Genomic DNA, 25,841 nt, shown 5'->3' with positions numbered 1-25,841 from the left:
CTGTGCTGCGTCGGGGCTGTGCGGGGCCGTGCGGGGCTGTGCGGGGCTGTGGTGACTGTGATGACTGTGATGCCGGAAGCAAACCCCTCCCACACAGCCTGGCACGCAGCCCGCTCCCTGCACCATCCAGTGCCCACAGTGCCCCTCTGCAGACCAGCGGGTACAGCCAGGACCCTGCCCCTCCCGCACGCTAGGTGGGGGCTGTCTACTACGTCCATGTGCCTCTAGGGGAACAATCTGCTGCCCTAAGCCATTGTTCCTGGCAGCCTCCTCCTCCAGGAGAAGCCAGTGGGCAGCTAGTGACCCTGTGCTGGAGGAGCTGAGCTGGCCGCTGGCGGCAATGCTGCGGAGAGGCAGGGATGGGGCTCTCAGAGTCTGCTGCTCTGCTGGTCAGTCTCTCCAGGGGAGCAGAGCCGTGGACTGGGGACCTGGCTAGCAGGGGCGTAGCCAGGTTCTAGGAGCAGGGGGAGCGAACACACACAAAACGGCGCCACCCGCTGCCAAATGCTTCAAGATGCTCAGAGAGAAGCATACGTACAAAGTACTATCATGAAGGACCCGTGTCATGTCCTTGTAAGTGCCCCCTGCTGGCCACCCGCTAACATTGCTGTGAGGGGCATTCCAGCCTATGAACTCTTTATCCCTGGGATAAAGAACAGAATCCAGCCACTGCCCCAATCTCGGGATCCCTGGGCCCACCCTTAGGGTACAGACTTCGGTGCATGTTGGAAGCTGCTATCCAGCTACCTAGTCCCTCTGGTTGCATCCCTGACCCCCCTGAGTTCCTGATATTTAAACACACCTCTCTCCCAGAACTCCAAACGGTGTAATGCGTCAGTTTTAGCATTGAACCCCTCGGGGGCATGCAGTAGTGGTGAAGAGCAAGACACTTTCCTGAGACTCTAACACATTAACGCACTTTTATACTTCATCACGTAGAGCACAGGAGAGCGCAGATCATACAGAACAATCAACACTAAACGCATGTTCCTCACCGCTCCAGGGCATTCTCTGGGCTGGGGTCCAAGTCCCTCGGGTTGTCTGCAGGCCTTGGGCTCAGGAACGTGGGCATGAGGCTGCTACATACTGAGGAGTGCTCCAGTCCTTTCAAAAAAAAAAAAAAGGACTGGAACGTGCTCCAAGTCCACCGCTAAGTGATACTGGCAGCACCCAACTGCCATTGCAGCTCCTCCAGAAGGTGCTAGAATGGCGTTCCGGAGTGTTCCGGCACAATTCCAGCCCCGGTGCTGAGTGAGCTCTCTGCTCCCCCCAGCTACGCTCCTGTGGCTAGCACTTCCCGGCCAACATTGGGTCAGTCATGCCCCCACTTCTCCACAGGGACAGGCACCTCTGTGCATGGGGTTCGCCCCTCCTCCATGCAGCGCTATCGTCCCACAAACCCCTTGAAAGGGGTGCTGAAGACAGTCTTCTGTGGAAGTGGGGGTGCTGGCGCCCCAGAGCCGGTGCCCGTGCACAGAGCCCAATGCTGATGACCCCAGTGTCCCACAGGACCCCATGACCTGCTGGGACTGTCCCATGGAGGGCGCTACATATCAATCATGTACCCTTATCAAAGTGACAGTCTCAAGGCTCAGTGTTTCTAACATTGCTTCTTTTTGTTTTGTGCACCACACCCCTGCTCTTGCGTCAGAGGGGCACTGTCTTTATTCTTTTACTACAGCTCTCATCTGCTATTTTGTTACAAAAAAAACAAACAAAAAAGAATCCAGAATCTCTCCCTAGTCGCCTGATTTTGACGGCCCTGCTGCAGCCATGACGTGGTCTTTATTTAAAAACATTTTACATTTTGTAAAAGAATCAAGTTACCCCGTAAGGGTTAAATGCCAAATCCCAAAGACACTGACTACCTGTGTCTGGCAAAAGGTCTTGTCAGTTTTGCAACTTTGAATTCAAGAGTCAAATGGATTTTTAGTGGCATTATTCAAAATAAAACAAAACCAATTTATCTTAAACCTACAAAGCAGGAGTTTTACAAACCAGGTGAGTTGGTTTAGGTTCTTAGAACCTCACATATTTCCACAGATAGATACATACACATTTTCTTTTCCTTAACATTCCTTCTACACTACTCTGGTTTTCCATAGCTGTATATAGATGATATTCCCTTTCTTCATTTGGGTCAGTTAAGTTCCAGTAGACCCCCCCCCCCCATGTTTTAGCAAATTTGACTAAATTGTCCATAGTCAAATGATTTCAACCAGAGTCTCTCTTTATTTGGATTATTTACAGACATTCTTTTGGAAAAGGGCCCATTTTCCCTTCAGAATGGCTGCAAAGAAAGCATGATTTTTTTTTATTATTTTATTTTTTTTAAAACATGGTCCTTAACCTTTTTACAAGGTTTAACTGCTTAATTCTTTCCAGCCTCTGTTAACTTTTCACTCTCTTTCCTTAAATCACTTGTTTATCTCCCAAAATGACACCTTTACCAACGCAGATTTCACCATTTTAAGTATTGTTCCAGGGATTCATGCCTTTTCTTACTCCTGACACTATGCCCTTAGGGCTTCCAACCTGTTTCAGTTTCTTTATCTGTTGCTTGTCTGGGCCCGATCCTGCTTTTTCCAATGAACCGTTTTTGTGAGGGATATTGTGCTCACCTCACAATTCCGAAAGAAACGTCCAAGGAAAGGGACCAGGAAGGATGGGGGCCAGCCGAGGAGCCCACCCTCCCTGCTGAACCGGTAGTGGAACAGTAAAGAATCAGTTTCTGAGGCAGACAACAAAGGGGAACAGAACAAGGGGCTTTTTTTCTTCTTTCTTTCTTTTCACAATGAGATGGGAGTATGAAGGGGGTTGGGATCGATCCGGGGTGTTATTTTTGTTTTGTTTTTGGAGAACAGGGTAAAGGGGAGCGCTCGGTCTGGTGGTGGGAGAGGAGGCTTTTAATAAAGCTTTTAACTTATTATTTGAATCTTTGAGAGAGGCGAGTTTCAATTCTGTCCACCTACGATTTGCCTCTTCCCACCATTGCATGAAACAATCAACCTCTCCTTTAGCCGAGTTTGTCTTTTAAGACGTCCACTCGGTCCTTGTCCCAAGATCCTAACAGTGGCCACTGAGTTTTGCGATCTCCCTGAGTTAGCCTAGACCATTTCTCCAGAAATTTACAGGAGTCTGGACCCTTCCTAAAATACATAAAATGAGCCGGCGTTCCTTTAGGGAACTGTCCCGACTTAGACATCTGGTTACCCATACAGGAGGACTTCACACACACCAATCACACAAGAAGGAAATTCGGGTTCGTCAGAGCGATGCCCGGTGCAACACACAAAAGGAGCCCACAGGCTACTGCCTCAATCGCCCTTGCCTTCACACCAAGGGTTTTACCAAAGGTGTTGTGCACCTGCGATTGTGAAGATTTCACTCACTCAGACCGTGGGGACAGGAACCCCTTGGTTGGCCGATACCCGGACGGAGACGGCATCCAGACTCAAACACTCCACGGGAGGACTGATAGACACAGAGACAGGACAGTCCTCAATCCGGATAAAACACAGAAATAATTACCTGACCAGATTCCTGATGTCAGATCCCGGGATCCCTACCAGAACAGAGTGGGAACCAACAGGATCAATGGCGTAGACTTCACTGTGGTCGTGCGCCCTTCCATTCAGGAGGAGGGCCGCTTGGGCAAAATGCCCAGGTGCCGGCTGCCACGGTCGTCCTACAGAAACGGTCAGGAATCACACGGCCCCAGTGAAGATGGTTGCCATCTCAGTGGGACCTCCAAATTGTCAAAGTCAGACTGAGGACTCACAATTTGTCAGACCATTCTGTTTATTAGCACAGCGCTTTGCTAATACATTCAGATAATGTGAACCCCTATGCAAGACCCAAACACTCTTATTTATACCGATAATAGGGAGTGAACTAAACAAAGGGACAAAGAGAGCAAAATTGTAAAAATTTACCTGGGGCACAATATGCATATCCTGCTTCCTTACTAACGCTTATTCATCTAAGGCTAATGCTTCACCAATTGCCCTTAAGTGGAGCAATTGTTCTATCTTAATGTCTGCTTTCCTGACACCTGGATCGCAGCATTTCTCATTTCTACTTAAAGGTACATACAGCATTCTTTAATTCAGTCTATTTCTTTAATAGAATTCATTTCACTTTCACAGGCCCCACCCCTCAGCGCGGACAGAGGAGCCCCTGGCCACCCTGCGCCAGCTGCCCCAAGCCCCAGGCCACTGATCCGAGCTGAGCCCCCCACCAGCTTATACCCGCCTCCCCTACATAGAAATCTACCAGACAGACCCACATGGCACCTGCTTTGTCAGGACGAGGACACTGCTCAAAGACACCTAGAAACCTGGCAGGACCCATCAGTTTGAAAGACACCTTTGATTTTCCCAACAGATGCAGGAATTGGCAAGGAGCAGAACCCGCCCCCCACCTGCCACACGCAAGCAGAAACCTTTCCACTGCTACAAATACACCAGGCCGATGCGCATGGCGTACGTCAGCAGCAGATGCCAACACCTGACGGTATGCAATCAGTTCAGAGCGAACTAGGAGTTTTATGGATCTGTCAACATTTCTTCCACGCCTCGGATATGTACGTGAGCCCGAGACGACTACAGGACAAAGCTGCAGGCTGGACATGGGCGCTTTAGCATGATGTAGCCTGCAACGTATCAAGGACCAGGTGACCAACTATCCCGCCCTGAAATACTAGGATGTGAATGGAGAGACAGCCTGGCAGTGGGATGGGGCTGAAGGCTGAGAGTTTACACAAATCCCCTTTTGCCAGCAGCCGGCTCTCCTGCCAGCAGCTCCCACCCTGCCCCAGCTCGGGGCTCCTGTCCTGCAGCTTCTCTGTTTTCTTTCCAAATTTCCCAGGCTGCCCCACACCATTCGTTCAACCTCCCAGGGTCAGAGTTAATGCTGTGTGTTTGAGTGGCACTCCCCCATCCAATCAGGTTTTTTCAGTGTAGCCTGGGGGGCGGGAGCTCTCGCCCAGCTTCACACCAGAAAGTGTCTACACACCAGCTGGTGGCCCCCAAGCGCCTGCCCTACATGTGGCTGATACCGCGATGCCACAGCTCTTAGCCATCAGCTACGAAAAAGGGGCTGGGATGTGCATCACTGACTTCTTACCCAGAGCATTTATTCTGGCACTTTCCGCTCAGAACCACGTCCATTCCCTGACTTACAACAGGGCTGGATGGGAATTGCAAGGAGAGAATCTCCACAGAGGAAAAGATTCAGTATTAATGTCCCAGAGACTGGGGAGACCTTGGTGCCTCTGTTGGCGATGGGGCCATCAATGGGCCAGAGTGCCCAGGGCTGGGGAGCTCAGGGACAGGGGGGCAGGTGTATCGGGGTGGGAGGACCCACTGGTGGGCATCACACTTCTGAACAGGGGTTCAGGTCCCTTGGGACCGGAATTGGAGGTGGGGTTGGGTGCAGGTGGCACAGTTACGCAGCATTGGCTGGGGTTGGCATGAGTTAAGCCTTGAGAGGCCTTTGTTGATTTGGTGTCTCTTTAGGGGACAGCTAGATCCTGGTGGGGGCCTCAGAGACCTCCAGGGGGAGGAAGAAAAGCAGCCAGGAGCCACCATTAGACACTCCTGACCAGGGTACGCTTGCCCTCCATCTCTTCCTCCCAACATGGAGCCTGCAGCTCTATTTGTGGGGTCAGGGTGGGGTGAATGGCGGCACAGCAAGGAGGCCTGCCTGGGGCACGTGGGCAGCGGGGAGTGGTGGTTTGGAGGATTAAAATGGGCTGGGGAAGGCATCTCAAAGGAGCTCTGTGCTGGGGCCGGGCTGTGTACGGTGTGATGGGTTCAGACTCTCTGTCTATTTCTATTTGTCTGTTTAGACTGGCAGCCCTTCTGGTGTGGGCAGCACCCACCAATGGCCCTGGTCCCGACTGGGCCTCTTGGCGCTACCGTAACCCAAATCAACACGAATATGAATGGTCCTGCTCGTCAGTCTGTGCCAGCACAAAGCCAGAGGCTATGGCTCCACCCTCCCCGATCGGACCCCGGATGGGCCCGCCCGGGCCTTGTGCAGCATAGACCCAGCTGAGTGGTTTGGCTGGGACCTCATTAACTCGGCCCTCCCTGGACGGGACTCGAGGAGGGTCGGCTGGACCCGAGAGCAGCTCGCACAGAACTGAGCAGTGTCATCCCAGCTGGCAATGACCTCACCCAGCTCAGAACTTCTGAGCCGTTTGGATCCAAACAGCCTGATGCCGTTGGGACCAGAACATTCCAGGACGATTTAAACCACAACCGTCTGGTGCCCCTTGGATCAAACCCTTGGCTCAGGTCAATCGTGATCCTGTCTCTGCTGCCTGCACTGTGAGATCTGGGGATTTAGCTGAGAATTGGACCAGAACCGCTATCCCTTCCCCAGCAGAGACCCGGACCTTCTGGCTGGTGCTGGGACAGAGAATCCAGGAGGTTTCGAGGACTGTGACAGGCACCAGCCTTGACCCCAGTCCCCAGAGCCAGGACCATGGCGCACAGCCAGGGGCTTCCTGCTGACGCCCCAGAGACAAATCCTGGAGCTGCCCAGGAGGGGTCAGGTGAGCAGGACGTTCCCTGGGCCCACAGGACACTCGGGGGAGAGGCTGGCAGGGGTCCTAGGTCAAGGATGAACTCAAATTCTCTCTCTGCCTGGCCCAGGGAGGTCTCAGAGGGGGAGGGGGAGAGAAACAGAGACTCCACCAGGGCACAGTGGGGGAAACAGACTCCAAGTGGGGAGAGACAGAGCCCTCTAAATGGTTAAATGGAAAAGAGGAAGGGGGAGACACAGACCCCCCCCCCCCAGGGGTGAAGGAGACACCAGGAAGAGGAGATATCTGGGGGCACAAAATGGCTCTTCCATGTAGAGACGCCAGTGCAGAGTCCTGGGCCCTTGGGGTAACGAGCCTAAGCCAGGGGCCTAGGCCGATGGGCACAGCCAGGTCTCAGGCTGCTCCTGGTAACCATGCCAGGGTCAGATGTCAGGGCTGGGGCAGACCAATGGGGCAGAGTGTCCATCTCCCCCAGGCCAGGGCAGCATCGGCACTGACAGGATGTTGTCTAGGGCTCTGTCCAACCTAGTTGCCAGTGTGTCAAGCGAGGGGGATGTGGTCCTTCCCTGGGCACAGCGCGTCAGATCCCTGACTGGTCGCTCCCCTGATATTTGTACTCAGTGAGTCCCCTTCCCCACCCCCTCCACCTGCCCACGGGGGGCCCCTTTGGGCCTGGGACACAGGGCTGGGAGCCGGAGGGGGATGCGCCGCTGGGGGCGATGGCCGCAGGAGTTGGGTTTTCATTCTGCTTTCAGAGTCACAGAGATCAGGGGAGTCGCCCCCTCGTCAGGGGGTCTCTGCCAGGAGCCCCGTTCCTGGGGAAACGGCGGAGCAGAGGGTCTCTGCCTCTGCAGGCCCCAGGGACCCAAGCCAGCAGACCACCACGGCCAAATCCGTCACCAGCCACCCCTCTGCCCGCGGTGTGCAGCCTGCGGCCCCCAACCGCCTGTGTGCGCAGCCCCCAGGGGATCCACCCGGCGCCGGCGTGAAGAGAAAGCGCTCGGCACGTGTCAGAGAGGCCGAGGGGGAGGGAGAAGAAAAGACCCTTTTTTACATGCAGGTCAGGGTCGTGAACGGCGTCTCGGTGGCCTGGGAGACGGGGGCCGGCTTTGAAGCCATTAGGAAGCGCCCCCGTATCTTTAAGGCCAATTACAGTGGAGGAGAAAGCTTTGCCGGGTCGGACCTGAGCAGCTCCCACACCAGGTCTGAGCTGGGGGACGTGGACCCCGAGGCGGGGGACGTGGACCCCGAGGCAGAGAGCGACGCTGGGGGACCAGCAGAGGAGGCTCCACAGCAGCCGATGGGAGCGCCCCCTGAGTGGCTTCTCACCCCCGAGCAGGGCCTGCGCTGCCTGGCCTGCTGCCGAGTCTTCCCCAGCCTGGAGGCCCTGACCCAGCATGTCAAGCAGGGGCTGCGCGAAGGCTTCAGCTGCCACGTCTACTACCGGGTGCTGGGGCAGCTCAGGGCGGGAGAGCCGCCCCGGAAGAGACGGCGACGTGGGGCCCGGGAGTGCAGCAAGTGTGGGGGAGAGATACGGCGCCCACACAAGGCTGCCAGATAGGCCTGGCAAGGACACACCGGGGGAGCCCAGCTGCTGGCTGAGACCGGAGACGACTCTGCCAGCGGGTCCGGGCACACACGCCAGTCCCTGCCCCCGGCTAGGAAGCCCTGCCCGCTGCCGGCTTGCCAGCCAGACCCGATCACCACGTGAGGCCAGGACAACGAGCTCTGGGACTCGCCGTGATACGCCCAGGCCCCTGCTTGGGAACTGCCAGCGCTACGAGCATCAGGGCTGAGAACTGGCAGCTCCAGCAGTGCCAGGCCAACGGCATCCCAGCCCAGCGCGCCAGATCCACCACCAGGCTCCCCGCCGGGGCCAACAGGCCGAACCGGAGCTGCCAGGCTCCCTCCCCTCCCCCAGCCCGGCCGGAGGAGCAACCTGCAGCTCCCGCAGCAAGGCCCTGCCGGATGCCAGCAGAGCCCCAGACAGCAACGCCGAGCCCCACCCCTCCATAGGGCCGTGGCCGCACCCGACCCAGCCACCAGGGACGGGGAAAGAACTGACGACATCAGCCAGCCTTCTCCCTGCCGGGACCCACCTAAAGCCTTGGCCACCGCCCAGAGGGCTGGAGGGTTGGTAGCAGAGACACCTGCTTAGAGACGCACACGGACTCCGGCCCATCGACGGGAGGCAGGTGGTGAGAAGACGTATCTCTGCAACATCCCCAGAGACGGACGCACAGGGCGGCTACGACCAACAGCCCCTGAAGGCTGAGCCGTGGCCTCTGCCGCCACGGAGCAAGGAGCTGGGAGCACGCCCCGCCGGCACAGACATCAGCTAAGTGACTTACTGCAGGGTTCTCGTCGGGGGCGGGGGGGGCCTAGGCTCCCGCAGCGACTCAGGGGCTTGTGAGCTAGGGCAGGTAGCTAAAGGGTCTGGGCAGGGGGCTGGAGGTCAGGAAGGCAGATGGGGACAAGGGCTGGGTGAGAAAAAGGGGGGTGTGGGCGGGGGCAAAGATGGGAGGAAGGGGGCGTGGGCGGGGGCCACACCTCGACCAGCCACAACTGAGCTAAAGCTCTTACCTGTATCTTCACTAGGAGCAGGTTTAGCTGACCCACAGTAGATCCACCTGACCTAAACCCCAGCCCGTGTCTTAGTCCAGGCAAAGGGCCAGTGTCCTCCTCAGCGCCTGGCCCAGCTCGGTCAGGTGCTAAATTGAGCGAGAGGGACATAAAAATCTGCTAGGCGGCTTTGACATGCTCAGGCTGGCGCTCAGATCCCAGCTGTAAAGCAGGGGAAACATTCTGTGCTCCCAAGTGCACCAAACGCCACAGCCGCCCGCCCGCCCTTCAGCTGAGGGGACGAAAGGCTTTCACCAACATTCATTAATGAAGCTTCACGCCCCTTGGCAGGAGTGGTAGCATCCAGAGCCTTGTGCGGCTGACCGGGAAACTGAGGCACAAAGAGGCAAAATGACTCAACCGAGATCACACAGTGACTCTGGGAATCTGACATTTCTTTGTGCCAGACAAAGGCAGAACCCCTTCCATGCAAAACAGCAACTAACCTGGGAAGGGAAGCAGCGTGTGTGACCATCAGAGCATCCCCCGTTTAGTTTGGCTACTAAGGAGCACAGCCCTAAAGTCACCATATAACCCCCTGTTCATATGTTACATTCCATGCAGCTATCCATTCTTATCAAGGGCACGAAGCCCTGTCGGAGGCAGTGGGGGCTGCCCGGCAAACCCTGAAGCCGGTAGCGCTCGGGCAGCTGTTTCGTGTGGCTGGGAGGGAGGAGGGGGAATGCAGGGCGCTCAAGGGAGGGGGCGGAGTTGGGGCGGGGACTTTGTGGGAGGGGCGGAGTTGGGGCAGGGCCGGGGCAGGGAAGGGGCGGAGTTGGGGCGGGGACTTTGGGGGAGGGGCGGAGTTGGGGCAGAGCCGGGGCAGGGAAGGGGTGGAGTTGGGGCGGGGACTTTGGGGGAGGGGTGGAGTTTGTACAAAGGGGACACTGACCTGCACTGTGAAGCGCTTAGCGATCTATGGAGGAAAAGTGCTATATCACAGCGAGGGATTAGTATTAATTCCTTTTCTCTTCCTCCCCGTTGTGAGCCCCAGCTACTGCCATGAAGACCCCTGTGTTCCAGAAAGAACGTCAACCAAATGCTTCCCGAGTGACCTACGTGCCACTTGCCCCCATCCGGCCAGGAGGTAAATATCAGAGTGTGGCCGACCTACCGGGTTGACCAAAACAATCGCTTGCCCTTTATCCACAAACCTGATGATTCTCAGACCCAGTTTTTGGTCTCCACCAACCGTCCCGCTTGGTAGCAGAGTTTTAGTAGCAGAGGCTGTAGTGAGGACTCGCAGGGCTAAGATCATGCTAAAAACACTGTGGAACATTCATAGATCAACCTAAAGGAACAGAATGCATTGTGGGATATGTTGGCCTTGCCTATCTTTATCATGTGTGCAACTTCCTGGGGGATAGGGTGACCAGACAGCAAATGTGAAACATCGGGACTGTCCCTATAAACCTATGTAAGAAAAAGGCCCAAAAATTGGGACTGTCCCTATAAAATCGGGACATCTGGTCACCCTACTGGGGGAGGGAGCGGGGGTTGTTTGCAAATTAGCAAATAACCAAACAACAATAGTCACTCCCCGAATTAACGAGGTTTGGCTAGACAGTTACTAAGGGGTAGATGGCGCTAGGTGCCGCTGTTGGCTAATGGTGATATCTGTAGCAGTGAGACATTTCTGTACTTCCACAGGGCTGGGCTAGCAAGGACTTGGCCCTGCAGGCAGCAGGTAGGTGTTTTGGCAGAGCTGGGGCAGGGAGGAGGGAGCAGAATTGGACTGGCAGGGGATACTCCAACCTTGGACAGCAGTGCATTGGCAGAGCGGGTGGGAGCTGTGCTGGAGTGGCTGGGAGCGTGGCAGGCCATGCTCATGGTGTATGGACCGGTCTCTGTGGGTGGACCACAGATTGCAATAGCACAAGATGTTGCAGGTCCGATTGAGGTGTGTTGTCAGAGCTGGGGGAGGCAAGTGCCCACAGCAGCAGCCCCGCAGCATCGTGCCTGGGCCCAGGCAGCTCTGTCAGCCTCCTGCGTTCAAGAGACCCGATTTCACTCCAAAGAGGAGAGCATTTCCGGAACAAGCGCCTTCGTTCCCAGCCCACTCACAGTAACTGCCCCGGCCGCATGGCTGCCTGCCATGAGCAGAGTCTGGGTGTGACGCTGCATTTCTTAAGGGAACCTGCCTCACAGCTCTCTCTCTGTTCACAGAGTGACACTCGCACAGGGGAAGGGCCCGGAAGGAAGTCTGCCTTGATACGGTTTGCGTCCAGGTTGCGGGGCAGACACAGCAGGAGCTGACCACATCCCCAGCTTCACACTCCCCATTCTTATAGCACCGCCGGGTCCTTTGTTAAGGTCAGACGTCGGCAGCCGAAAAGGAGCTTTACATCTTCTATCACCAGAATCTCATTCAAAAAGGAAAACAACCAAAGGCAGAAGGCCTAGAGGCCAGCCAGGCCTGGGGCCAGTTGTGCTGGGGACTCCAACAGACAGAGCTAGTGTCTTCCTAGATGCCAACCACACATGCCCATGGGCTGAAATCAGAGCACATGGAAAAAGCTAACGTTAGCGTCGTATCAAAGCATCACTCCAACTAGTAGAAACATTGTCTACACCCAGTGGTCTCTGGTACCCATTTGTGATACGCTGCATGCACAGAAGGGAAGAAGGGAGGTTAGTTCTGTGGGACAGTGAAGAACAGAGGAGATATGTGGATTTTTTTCATGAATTGTCTCTTTGATTGCAATCATGAAATCTGCCACATGGATGCAAGGAGTTAACTCAGTCCTAGGTGGTTTTGTTGTGCGGGGGGCCCTCACAGTGTTTTTGTTTCATTTTCTTGTTCGGCTGGGCAGCGCTCGAGGGTTTGGGGTTTTTTGTTTTTATGTTGTTGTTGTTGTTTCGGCCGGGCAGCGCGGGGGCGTTTTCGGCGGCACGACACTGGGGGGGTTGGGGCTTTCGGTGGCCCGGCCCAGTGCTCCGGAGGTTTGGGCGGCCTGGCCCGGCCCTGCGCCCCAGGGGTTTGGGCAGCCTGGCGCAACGGTAGGGGGCGGGGGTTGGGGCGGCCCGGCATGGCGCTCAGGGGCGGGCGGGGGGTTGGGCGGCGTGGCGCTGGCGGGTGGGCGGGGGTTTGAGCGGCCCGGTGCGGCGCCGGGGGGGGTGCAAGTGTTTGGGCGGCCCGGCGCGGCGCTGGGGGGGGGCGCGGGGGTTTCGGCAAACCAGCGAGGTGCTTGGGGGGGACGGGGGTTTGGGCGGCCCGGTGCAACGCTCGGGGGGGTGGGGGGTTGTGCGGCGAGCTGCTCGGGGGGGGCGGGGGGTTGAGTGGCCCGGTGCAGCGGCTGGGGGCGGGGCAGGGGGTTGGGGCGGCCCGGCGTGGCGCTGGGGGTGGGGCACGGGGGTTTGGGCAACCCAGAGAGGCGCTCGGGGGGGAGCGGGGGTTTGGCCGGCCCGACGCAACGCTCGGGGGGAGCGGGGGTTTGTGTGGCGAGCTGCTCGGGTGGGGGCGGGGATTTCGGCGGGCTGACGCTCGGGGGGGGCGGGGGTTTCGGCGGCCCCGCACTCGGGGGGGGAGTGGGGGTTAAGGCGGCCCGGCGCGGCACTCGGGGGGGTGTTGGGCGGCATGGCACATGGGGGGGCTGGGTTTGAGCGGCCCAGCGCAGTGCTGGGGTCGGGGGTGTTACGGCATGGCGGCGCTCTTCTTTTTTGCCTGGGGCGGCAAAAAAGTTCGAGCCGGCCCTGCCTGAAGCTCACAGAGAAGCAGGGCCTGCAGAGAAAGAGACTGTTAGTGGCCCCAGAAGAGCTGGGGTACGAGGGCTAAGTCGGGCCTACCTAATTCTGGAGGGAAATTGTCTACATGGTCAGTTAGTGCGCAGCAAGTTAGCGTGCTCTAGATTCACACCCTGGCTTGCTGTGCACTAACTCGCCCTGTGGATAAGCCCTGAGAGAGGTGCAGCTCATCCCTGAACCGGGACAGGAACAAACCATCAACTTCCACCCTTTCAGTTTACGGACACTGGTCCAAAATTTTCCATTGCAAGATTTTTCCTGTTGAGAGAAAATGGCCTTTTTGTAGCAAAAAAATCCATTTTCACCTGCACTGTTTGGGGGGTGTAGCAATGTGGGACTCACCCCTGCGGCACCTCCTGCTGGTCATCTCAGGGAATTACCTCGCCAGCCTCCGGAATGCCCTCTGCAGGCCAGTGATCCCCCTTACCGCTGGCCCCGTGTCCCTCCCAGACCCCGGTGCCCTTTTATCTGGGGTGCTGCCCCCTGGCAATGCCCCCACACTCTGCCTCTGGGTCTCCCCTCTCTGGGGAACCCCCAACCCTCTAATCCCCACCTTGCCTCACTCTGGGCTACTGCCAGTCACCGACTAGCCCCCGCGCCGTGGGGCGGGCTGCAGGGTCAGCCACTCATCATAGGCAAGGTCAGGTCTGGACCTGCTGCCTCTCTCTGCAACCCAGTGCCTCTATGGGGCCTTGGATAATGTTACCATACGTCCGGTTTTTCCCGGACATGTCCGGTTTTTTGGTAATCAAACCCCCGTCCGGGGGGAATTTCCAAAAAGCCGAACGTGTCCGGGAAAAATACTCCCAGCTTTGCCGGCATCCCTGGTTTACCGTAGAGCAAGCTCTGGCGACTGCTGCTGCTCCCTGACTCCTCAGCTCTGTGCAGCTGAAGAGCGGAGTTGTCCAAGTGCTACCGGCTTCACGGTTTGCCGGGCAGCCCCCAGACCTCCAGACCCTGCCCCCGGCCGGGCACTTCCCCTCACGGACTCTGGCTGCGCTGGGGAAGTGCCCGGCCGGGGGCGCAGTGGGTCTGGAGGTCTGGGGGCTGCCCAGCAAACCGTGAAGCCGGTAGCGCTCGGGCAGCTGTTTCGTGTGGCTCGGAGGGAGGAGGGGGAATGCGGGGCGCTCAAAGGAGGGGGCGGAGTTGGGGTGGGGACTTTGGGGGAGGGGTGGAGTTGGGGAGGGGAAGGAGCGGGGCCAGAGCCCCGTGGAGTATCCTCTTTTTTAAAACCTTAAGTATGGTAACCCTAGCCTTGGACAAGGCCCTGCAGCCTGGGGAGTTGTCAGCCTGGAGCCCCCCAGCCCCTCTGGCCTTTCCCCAGCCCTGCCTCACTCTAGGCACCTCTAGGTAGGCCCCCTCCCTCGAGGCAGAGAGAGTCTGTCTGCTCCTGGCCCACGGTCCTCTTATAAGGGCAGGCTGTCTCTGCTACACTCCTGCATTTCTCATCCAACCTCTGGCTTCTCTTGAGAGCCTGCTGCTCTCGGCAGGTGCCGTGTGAGATTATGACGCTAGCAGACCAGGTGCCATCTCATGCCAAGGTCCCCCTGTCTCCGCTGAAAACAGCCAAATACAGAGCTGGAAACAGTCTTGCTCCCCTGTGTATTAGTGTTGTTAAAACAGTTATTCGAATTATAAGAATGTGTTTAGCGTTTAGACTGCATTAAATGCATGTGAGTTGCTGCAGCTTTAATCTAATGTATAACATCTGTATCCTATATGGCAAGGTAGTATTTGAGCAGTTATATTGTAAGCCTCTGTAACTGTATAAATCACCCGACTGGAGAGAGAGATTAACTCGTGTGATGGACGGATCTGCAACTGAAGGTGTTACATCATGCTTAGCAAGAAAGGCCCATGGACACCAGATGGACTATTGTGGAACATTAAAAAGGACAAAAGACTTTGTTGCTCTGCTCTTCCCCCCCCCCACCCGCCCCAATGAAGATGAGTCATGCAATTGGATTCCTCACATCAGTAGAGTTTGCAGCTCAGAGCACATGAGAGGAGGAGGATAAAACCCCTAACAAGGAGGCGCTGATTATCTTTGTGCTGCTTGGAGTCTGGGGGGGCAAGGTTTGTTAGGCATAAGCAAGAGATCCCCAGTTGCTTAGTCTTAAAGGACATATAGAGCTTGCTTATTATAGACTTCTATTACCTTTTGAAACTTATGATTGTAACTCATTTGTGCGTGTATGTTTACCTGCTTTAACCTTGTAAATAACCTTCTAGTTTCCTTTTCCTATTAATAAATCCCTATATAGTTTATTATAGGATTGTCTACAAATGTTGTCTTTGGTATGAGATTTAAGATACAATTGACCTGGGGTAAGTGACTGATCCTTTGGGACTGGGATTAGCCTGAATATTGCTGCGTCTGACGAAGTGGGTATTCACCCACGAAAGCTTATGCTCCAATACATCTGTTAGTCTTAAAGGTACCACAGGACTCTCTGTTGCTTTTTACGGAATATTGCTGTGATTCTTGGTGTAAGGGACCATCTATCACAAGAGTGGCTCACCTGCGTGGCAAGACAGATTGGAGTACCCACGGGGACTGTCTGTGACTCCATGGTTAGGCTTTTTTAGCGCCTGAGGAGTTTGCACTTGATGATTGGTTGGTGAAATCTAAGTGGAGACCTCACAGCCAGTTTGGGGTTTGTGCCCTGGGGTTGGTACGCACGCTCTTGGGGCCCGGCAGGCAGCATGACAGAGATTAGCTGTAGGGGTAACAGTTGACAGAGGTGCTGAGACAGGTTTTCTAACCCTAACAGTAGATGGGGCTGTGACCGCAGCATGGCTCAGCCCAGGCATTCGAGCACCACTAGTCAGCCTGGCTTCAAAACCATGAGATTTTTTTCCTAAAGTTACACCTGTCTCCCATCCCGTAGTATTGGAGCATCCCCCAGTCTCTACAGTATTTACCCTCACAGCACCTCGTGCGGCAGGGCTGGTATCCCCATTGGACAGCTGGGGAGCTGAGGCTGAGAGAGACTAAGGCCCAGACGCTCAAAGGTGTTTAGACTCAATGGAAATTAGGTCTCACAGGGAGTCTGTGGCAGCGCAGGGGCCTGAAGCCGGTCTCCCTGTGTCCCAGGCTGGAGCGCTGACCTAGGCCCACCACCGCTGTCTTTTATTTGCCTTCTGCTTTTTGAACCTCGAGGGGTCACGTTTCAAAGAAAAACGACAGCCGAGAGTCCCCTGGGATCACAGGAGTCTGGGTCCTGGGGCTTTAAGCAAAAACACCAAAATCATGAGCTGCCCGTGCTGTGACACTGGTTTTGTAAACGAATAGACCCTCTGGTGACGTCTTCAGTTGGATTCTCACCTAAGCTTTGCCCCTGTTATGATCCCGCGTCCCAGCAATTTTCTTACACTACGTCATTGCACGGCAAGGGTTAAAAAAGCCATTGCCACTTTGAGCTGAACCGCCCCCTTCATTGCTTGGCTGCAGGGCTGTGCGCCACAAACCCTGCCGGTGCCCGTCCCCCTGCAGCCTTGTCTGCACTATTGCTACCGTAACCCACGGTCACATGGTGTCTCTGTCCCCCTTTAGTGGCCAGGCCATAGACAGCGGTTTGCGTCCCCTCCAGCGCTTGGGTTCACACAGCTGGTCCTTTAACATGAGCAGCGGCCGATCCTGCTTTTAGAGCCAGAGTCTCAAGTCCCTACCAATGGTGCCCCGTCCATTACATTGGCCCTGCTCTGATCTACCTCTCTCGGACATCAGCTGCGGACGCTGTTTTAAACGCCCGATCCATGATACCTACTCTGAGCAGGGACAGCTAACACGGTGTCTAAAAAAAGCCAGCAGCCCAGATTCCCTCAGGCTCTCATGGCCGCTATGACCCATGGGGCTGGCCCGGTGCTGGTGCTGGTGGGAAGTGTTTGCAAACTTTCCCTGGCTTAGACAGAGTTAAGGAAGTTCAGAAACCAGGATCCTGACATGAACGTAAATCCCGACCCATTGCGACTTAAACACACTCCTTGGTGACTGGGGGAGCGGAAAAGCCCCCGACAGCTCGTGCCCTCACAGCTAACGGCTGGTGCATACGGACCACAAAGGCAGCAGGCCCGGAAAGAATTTGTACCACCAGTGTCAGAGGTCATTGCCTCTGGGAGGCAGCAATGCCAGCAGACGCGCTGTATTTACACAGGCAGTCACTAGAGGGCGCTGGCGCCATTGTATTGTTGCCTTGAACCTGTTGCCCAAAGCACCTTGCGCTTAGGCTGAGATTCATTTTTACCATTGCCACCGGCTGGGTCCTGCCATTTGGGCCCTGTGCTGCGTCGGGGCCGTGCGGGGCTGTGCGGGGCTGTGATGCCGGAAGCAAACCCCTCCCACACAGCCTGGCACGCAGCACGCTCCCTGCACCATCCTGTGCCCACAGTGCCCCTCTGCAGACCAGCGGGTACAGCCAGGACCCTGTCCCTCCCCCACACTAGGTGGGGGCTGTCTACTACGTCCATGTGCCTCTAGGGGAACAATCTACTGCTCTAAGCCATTGTTCCTGGCAGCCTCCTCCTCTCCCACCCCCCGGGGGCGGACCCCAATCCAGCCCCTAATTAGCAGCTATAAATCAGTCCCCTTTCTAGCAGACAACTCCACTGGTGCTCCCGGGGGGATCTGCGGCACACTGAGGTGATCACCTGAGCGGGCGACACCGTTCTCACTCCTGCTGGCGTCGCTCAGGCTGTGAGAGCTCGCGGGGACATTTCTGTAACACACAACAGCCCATCCGTTAGTCCAGTAGCAATCCACGTGAGGCTAACGCGGCTAAGCCACTGGGCCACTCTTCAGCATCAAAGATTTGAAAAGGACGTCCCGAAGCCTTGAAAACCGCCGCTGGGACTGGGTCGCGTTAACCAACGGCTGGCAAAAGGCCAGTGAGAGGAACCACGTGGAAGCTGGATTACATATGAATCAGCATGTCTGGCCAGGGCAGCGCGGCATGTTTAGAGATTAGCTACTGACTTTACCAACCCAATGGCACGTGGCTTTGAAAAGCCACAGGGGAACTAAAGTCCCAGAGCTTGTCTGCAGGGGGAGATTCACTGGCATTATCATACCAGTATACTTATAGTGGATCAGGATGTGAACTGAACTAAACTTGAATTAAAGCCAATTTTATTCCAAATTAGAGTGTGAACATAGGGGATTAATCCAGTTTAACTAATCCAGTTTTAATTCACACCTTTACTGGATCCAGATTAATGTTCCTGTGTAGACGAGGCCCCAGATAGAAGCAAATGAGCTGCCAGGCTTCAAATACAGTAATGAGAGATCCTTAAAGTCCCTCCTGGAAAATCTAGCTTTGATTTTGAGTAAGATAATGGCAGAAATAATGCGCGGAGGCCTCAAGGATGATGGGACCATGAGCAAACGACAGCACTGGGGTTAGGTGAGACAGGCTGTGGCCACAGCTGAGGAGGCGGTCAAGATTTCATCCAGTGACGTGATTTTGAGGGCCCATCTTCAGACACATGCAAGAGGCCTTATTTTCAGTGCTTATTTTCACCCTCGGAAAATCGGGCCTCTTTAAACTGTGTCCAGTTGGGGCCCAAAAGTCAAGGGACCCAAAATCGCTGGGCACTTTTAAAAGTCTTGGCTGGGAGTCTGAGCCAATCGTGCCCAGGGATTAAAAACGGCGCTGGGCCCTGTGCTAAGAGGTGCCACAGCAGGCTGATGGGACTCAGAGGTGGCATCGCGGGAACCTCTGAACCGCGGGGAAGTGCCGCATGGTGACTTGCTCTCCCTCTCAGATACCACTGGCAACATTAGCCATCCCGAGCGAGTTCATAGTGTTCTACAGGGATGTGTACTGTACACCTCCCCTAGTGACATAGGGCAGGGGATAAACGGTAGGACACCACAGCAGCAGCGGGGGCCAAGCTGGGAGGGGTGGGTAGCCCCAGGGAGGAGAGAGAGCGGAAGGAGAGCTGGAGCCATGGGCAGAGAACTGAGATCCCGCCTGAGACAGTGAGGAAACGCAGGACGCGCTCTCAGGAGTTGCCCTGTCTCTCGAGGGACATCCACGCCTTGGCAGCTGTAGATCTACCTTCTGTCAAAGCAGGTGAGCCCGTGGGTGCCAGGGAGAGCCCGGACGGCAGAGGTGGGAGAGGAGAGCGCTGGCGGAGGGGGTGGGGGGGTTGCATTGAAATAAACCACCAGGGAATGACAAGCTCACAGACCTGTAGGTAGCAGAGCCAGGGACCGGGACAGTGAAGGGTCTTCACGTGCAGGGACGGGAGAGTCTGGCTGTTGGGGTGAGTGTGGTGGGTCCTGGCCTCCTGCCCCTGGTTCCACGCGCAGCCTGGCTGGTTGCTGATCTCCCTGGGGCGGGGAGCTGGCGGGATGCTGGAATCAGAGGCAGATGGGTGACCGTCACCACCCGGCAGCCCCCTGCACAGCCCCAGGAAAGCCAGCAGTGCCCGGCCCTAGGGCAGGAGAGGCCAATGGGCAGCTAGTGACCCTGTGCTGGAGGAGCTGAGCTGGCCGGTGGCGGCAATGCTGCGGAGAGGCAGGGATGGGGCTCTCAGAGTCTGCTGCTCTGCTGGTCAGTCTCTCCAGGGGAGCAGAGCCGTGGACTGGGGACCTGGCTAGCAGGGGCGTAGCCAGGTTCTAGGAGCAGGGGGAGCGAACACACACAAAACGGTGCCACCCACTGCCAAATGCTTCAAGATGCTCAGAGAGAAGCATACGTACAAAATACTATCATGAAGGACCCGTGTCATATCCTTGTAAGTGCCCCCTGCTGGTCACCCGCTAACATTGCTGTGAGGGGCATTCCAGGCTATGAGCACGTTATCCCTGGGATAAAGAACAGAATCCAGCCACTGCCCCAAACTCGGGATCCCTGGGCCCACCCTTAGGGCCCAGACTTTGGTGCATGTTGGAAGCTGCTATCCAGCTACCTAGTCCCTCTGGTTGCATCCCTGACCCCCCTGAGTTCCTGATATTTAAACACACCTCTCTCCCAGAACTGCAAAAAGTGTGATGCGTCAGTTTTAGCATTGAACCCCTCGGGGGCATGCAGTAGTGGTGAAGAGCGAGACACTTTCCTGAGACTCTAACACATTAATGCACTTTTATACTTCATCACGTAGAGCACAGGAGAGCGCAGATCATACAAAACAATCAACACTAAACTCATGTTCCTCACCGCTCCAGGGCATTCTCTGGGCTGGGGTCCAAGTCCCTCGGGTTGTCTGCAGGCCTTGGTCTCAGGAACGTGGGTAACAGTAACTGGTTGCTCCCAAAGGTGCTGAAGACACAATGGAAGAGAAAATCCTTTGGCCTGGATTGAAATTATTCCGACTGAAAGTGAATGAGAGAAAATAAATCCAGAGTTCTCTTCCTAGCAGCAGAAAATGTAGCGATTGATAGAGGTTCAGGTCAGAAAGAACCATTATGTGCATCTAGTCGCCCGTCCTGTATAACTCAGGGCTAGAATATCACCAAGTGGTTCCTTCAGCCAACCATAGCATGGGACTGAGCCAGAGCACGTCTTTTGGAATGACATCCACATGCAGGAGAGCCAGCTGGCTACCAGAAAATCTCTCTTCTGCAGTGACGTGGGGTTAAGGGACATGGTGGAAAAGACATGGAGGCTGTGACTAAACTTAGAGCAGGGTGGGAAACGGAGACGCAGTTGGGACCTGTCTACACTACAGGTCTGTCGTGCGTTTGTAATCTGCTGACCCCCACATGTTGTTCAGAACCTATGGACAACACAGCTCCTAAAGGTACGTTTGTTCTGTGCTTATCCCCTATGTACCAGCAGGGCTGGACAGCATTTCTCACTGTGTTTTGGGGAGCAGGTCCTGGGTACTGAGGGTCTGAAGAAGCTCTCAAGGACTAATTTTTTAAAATAATTGTTATCAATGACTTGGGAGAAAACATACAATCACTGCGGATAAGATTGGGGGGTGACAAAATACAGGCAGAGTGGTAATTCCTGATGGGGAGAGGGCAGTGATACAGAGCGATCTGGCTCATTCGGCCAGCTGGACTCATTCAAAGAAAACAAGTTTGAGCAGAGCCCAATGCAAGGTCCTATACGTGGCAACAAGGCACGCCGGCCACACCTCCAGAATGGGGACGTGGATCCAGGAAAGCAGTGACTCTGAAAAGGATTTAGGGGCCATAGTGGAGAAGCCACTCAACATGAGCTCCCAGTGTGATGCTGTGGTGAACAGGGCTAAAGCCATCATTAGACGAAGGAGCAGAGCCGTGAGTAGGATAGGGAGGTGACACAGCAGCAGTGAGACTGCTATTGGAATACTGCCTCCAGTCTTGGTGTCCTCCTTTGAAAAAGATGGTCCTAGAAATTGGAGCTGGGGCAGCAAAGAGCCACCAAATGTTCTGAGGGCTGGAGAAAAATGCCTTCTAGTGAGCTATTGAAAGAGCTCAACCTGTTTAGCTTATCAAAAGAAGATTGAAAGGTGACTTCACTGAAGTGTTGAAATGCCTTAATGGAGAGAAAATACTGGGTATTAAAGGGCTCTTTAATCGAGCAGAGAAAGGCAGAACAAGACCCAATGGCTGGAAGGTGAAAAGAGACAAATTCCTATGACAAATAAGGCACAAATATTCAACAGCGAGGATGATTGAACACAGGAAGAAGCTACCAAGGAAAGTGGTGGATTCTCCATCTCTTGATGTCATTAATAAAGACTAGATGCCTTTCCGGAATGTGTTTGCCCCAAAAGTAGCTATTGTGGTAGACAGGAGGCCTGTGATATGCAGGGGGTCAAATTAGATGCTCTAACTGTCTCTTCTGGCCATAAAGTCTACTCATTTCTGAAAAACCGAGTGTAGCATTGGGAGCAGCTTGTGATGTTTTACTGTCTGGCCGGCTTAGTTCCTAGAATGAACATGCATTGAGCGGGGTGATCCACAGGGAGTAGCTCAAACCTCCAAAGGGTCTGGCCTGCGGCAGGACATTAGCACTGCAGGGGAGGGGTGGGTGTGGCAGTGACATCACAAAGGCCTTTTGCAGGACCTCAGCCTATTGGTCAAAGGTGCTGGGGAGGTGGTGACCTCACAGAGAGATGCTGACATCAGCCAGGCAGGACAGGGGCGCAGGGCCAGGGAAACCTCAGAGACCCCTGTGGCTTTCCTTCAGCAAGTCTCCTTCTCGAGGTCTCTCTTTGAGGTCTGAGAGAGTATTTGGGTTCATGTATGTGAGCACCAGGAGGAACCTCTTTTGAGTTTTCTCCTTTCTTTTTCCTGATTTCACGAGAAAACTGACGTCCCTGTTTAGAAGGTAAGAGCATCCGAGAGGTTTGGAACCTGTTCAGTCTGCTGCATCTGGCGCCAGCTGAATTTTAGGCATGGAAAACACTAGCTTAAGGTGGCCAAATTTTATTCCCCACCTGGGATTTTGTCCCTTAGAATCTCTGGGGACATTAAGGTTTGTCCTTTTTCTTTTACCTTTTCCTCCATTCCTCCCTCCTTTCTCTTCATCTCTTACTTCTTTTGTCCTTTCCCCTGTTCCCCTCCCACCACCAGGAGGGGTGTGTGTGTCGTGGGGGGTGCTCTACAACTCCCATTGTGGGAGGTCCACCGAAAAATGTGGGGCTGAAATAGTGCTCAGACAGTGATCCCCAGCGATGACCTGGGCCATCCTTTGGGCTCTCTGGGGAGAACCCTCATCCTCCCGCCCCTCGGTCTCTACCCTGATTGGCTGAGCAGGGGGTTATTGACAGGGAGGAGACTCAGGTCCCTGTTGTTTTCTTTTAAGACCGAGTAAATAGTCATAACCAGTCATATGTTCGACAAATTTTGCTGCTTCTCTGCAGTTCATTGTTTTCTCTACCATTCCAGTTCTCCTAAAATACTTGCTGAATAATTACTATGAACTCTTGCTGGTCTGGAACTCACTTGAGAGCACTTTATTCAGGTCATTCAATGTCTGAAATTCAAGATCCGATGGTTAGTTTGAAAATCAGGGCTCTTGGGTCCTATTCCCAACTCTGCCACGGACTGGCTGTGTGACCTAAGACAAGTCAATTCTCCTTTCTCAGCCTTAGCTTCTCCCTCTTTCAAGTAGGGATAACAATCGGCCCCTACCTACCTCCCGGCAGGTGGAGGATGGGGATCTATTGGAGAGTGTCACTAGGAGCAGTGCATAAGATGAGGTGTCCTATCATGTTTACTCAGATCAGATTAGGACATAATAGAATGGCTGAAATAGTCTATTTTATTTGTATTTTATTATGTTGCAATTGTTAAGAGCAGCAACTACTTAGCTCAGACTGAAACATCTCATCTAATTTTTGAGATCGAAGTGTCTCCTCTTTGTGTAGCTCAAACCTCCAAAGTGTCTGCCCCGTGGCAGGACATTAACACTGCAGGGGAGGAGTGGGTGTGGCAGTGACATCACAAAGGCCTTAAGGTGGTCGAATTTTATTCCCCACCTGGGATTTTGTCCCTTAGAATCACTGGGGACATTAGGGTTTGTCCTTTTTGTTTTACCTTTTCCTCCATCCCTCCCTCCTTTCTCTTCATCTCTTACGTCTTCTGTCCTTTCCTCTCTTCCCCTCCCACCACCAGGAGGACTCTGTGTGTGTGTCGTGGGGGGTGCTCTGCAGTGGGAACAGGGACAATTCTCCAACTTTGGGCAGTCGAGAGGCTGGGTGAGATAAGGGGCGTTAAACCCCTTTGTGAAGGAGAAAGGGGAGTTTCACGGTGTTGAGCACCAAGGAATTCTAAACTTTGATAAAACATCTAGTCTGCAGAAACCAGAAATGGTCGGGGCGAAGAGACGGGAGAAATTCGGAGAGTGGTCACTATTGGGCAGGAATCGGAGGAGCGGGAGGCAGGTGGGGGGGTCCTGCTGGCTGTGTGGGGCCCTGGCTGTGTAATCTCCTCACTGGGAAGTGTCAGTGTGGCCCGAATCTCACACGCTCCTTTGTCTCCTTTGGGTCTCACAGGAGCTCATTGAGGAGCTGCCTGATAACTCTCCACCCGGCGCTGTCCTCGCCAACTCCCTGATTGCTGTGGGCAACCTCAGGTACCGAGACCCTCCCGCCCGGTTCCCCTAACCCCAGTGCTGCTCAGGCCCAGGGCTGGGAGTCACTCCCCCTCCCACTCCCAGGTCACCGCCCAAGGGTGGCTCCTCTGGCAGAGGTGCGGGGAAGGGTCACTCTCTCCTGGCTGGGCTGTTCTTTTCACTCCAGTAAAATTGCAATGGCTTTGGGAGAGGCTCACTCCCAGGATCAGATACAGGAGGGGCAGCAGGGTGTAGGGAACAGGGGCTATTCCTGCCCTGCCACTGTCTGTCTGAGAAACCTTGGCCTTGTCATTCCCTGGCTCGGTGCCTCAGTTTCCCTTCTTGCCAGCCTGTGCCTATTTCGCTGCAGTTTCACCGGAGTGTTGGTGCCAGTCCCATCCCCGCACTGCACAGTCTAATATCGGCTCCTCTCTCTTGCCAGCACCATGAAGCCTGCCCTGAAGCCAGAGCTGGAGACCCACCTCCTCCGAGCTGCCCTGCACGCCGTCTTCACCCTGGGCATGGAGAAGGACACCACCCAAGTGCAGGTAGATCATGATAAAGTCATGGATTGAAGAGCCAGCTGTCATCCTGCCATGAATCCTTGCTAATTGCCTGCAGTGGGATGTGAATGAGAGAAGCCAGGATATGTGTTTGGGGTCTCACCAGTGCTTCCCAGAGACCCCACTTCCCATCCTGTGGCAGATGTAGCCCCAGTTTCCCTAACTCTGACCCATGGCTCTCCCTTGCTTTCAGGATCTGCCTAGGGTCTTGCCAGACCTCCTGGACGCCATGCTGGGGAACCTGCTGGCAGAGTCCCCAGACACCGACAGGCTCCAGTACATCTTGGAGGTGAGCCCGATGAGAGGGGTGGGGGCAATTTTACCTTCACTCTTAGATCCATTTTCCAGTCTGTCCTCCTAGCCGGGACCCCAGTGGGTGTCCTTGGTCAGGGCAGTCAGTGCAATGCCTCCTTTCCCCACAGCACATTAACTACTGGATCGTGTCCAGGGTGCCGCGAGAGAGAGCCAGGGCCGTTAAGAGCAGCACGGCCCTGCTCAGATCCACCATCACCCTCCCTGAGTTTGACGTAAGTGACCTCTGACCCCAGCTTCCTGACTCCAGGGGTAGGTGTGCTGGCTCCGACGGGCTGTAGGATCTGCTGCTGCAGGGGCTGTGGGTTAGGAGTGTTCCTCTTGGGGAGGCAGAGTCAGAGCAGAGAGTGAGCCTGGCTTGAGTCAAGTTCTTCTTGTCCTAGTTAAGTGGTGACTCTGGGCTTTTAAGGGGACTGTGCTCCAGGTTCATGCCTCCCTGTCATCCTGGAGCAGCTGGGGAAGCAAGTCCTCATGGAGGGCCCTGCCCACAGCCCTGTGCTCCAGGCTTCCTTGGGGGCAGAGGAAATTAAGGGTCTGGCTCTAGCTCCTATCCTCTAGCATCTCCTGCAGAGGGGCTGAGGGGAAGGAGAGTCCTGGCCCGGGGGGGACGGGGAGCTGACAGGAAAATGCTGATGGAGTCCCCTCTCTCTCTCCCGTCCATTAGAACTCAGCGGAATTCCCCAGGATGGGTCACCACATGGCACAGCTGGCTCTGTCCGTCAGTGACCCAGCCAAGGACATCAGCCGGCAGGCCAGGGAGGGGGTTTACCGGCTCTACCAGCTGCTGCTGCACCAGAGGGGTAAGGAACCCAGCTGGGAAATGGCACCCGCTAGAAGAGTGAGACTGGGACCCCAGCCAATTTCTCTCAGACTGACCCCGGCTGGAGGATGAGTCTCTCTATCTCTTTCTGTCTTCCACACCACGCCCTGCAATTCTGTTGGGCCGGGCACGCAGCGAGGACTCTGCCCACTGTGCAGCCACCAATGGGATTGGAAGGACACAAGCCCTGCAACCAGAAGGACAAATGTGTGTGTGTCTCTCTCCCTGTC

General features: G+C 55.2%; 1 protein-coding gene and 1 long non-coding RNA gene across 4 annotated transcripts in view; both read right to left on the bottom strand.

The window, feature by feature from the left end:
* The window catches only part of LOC135977726 (class I histocompatibility antigen, F10 alpha chain-like), a 194,198-nt gene that overhangs the window by 78,542 nt on the left and 89,815 nt on the right, over positions 1-25,841 (bottom strand). The gene's annotated exons all lie outside the window — the stretch shown is intronic.
* LOC135977736 (uncharacterized) overlaps positions 907-25,841 on the bottom strand; it is a 30,488-nt gene continuing 5,553 nt past the window's right edge. The window contains exons 2-3 of the long non-coding RNA XR_010595153.1: positions 20,083-20,237; positions 907-1,104 (exon numbers count right to left, since the gene is read on the bottom strand). This is a non-coding gene — a long non-coding RNA (uncharacterized LOC135977736). The remainder of the gene's footprint in view (positions 1,105-20,082; positions 20,238-25,841) is intronic.

This window comes from Chrysemys picta, unplaced genomic scaffold (genome assembly GCF_011386835.1).
Source record: "Chrysemys picta bellii isolate R12L10 unplaced genomic scaffold, ASM1138683v2 scaf20, whole genome shotgun sequence".
Lineage (NCBI taxonomy): Eukaryota > Metazoa > Chordata > Testudines > Emydidae > Chrysemys > Chrysemys picta.
This window is presented reverse-complemented; position numbering and strand designations above follow the sequence as displayed.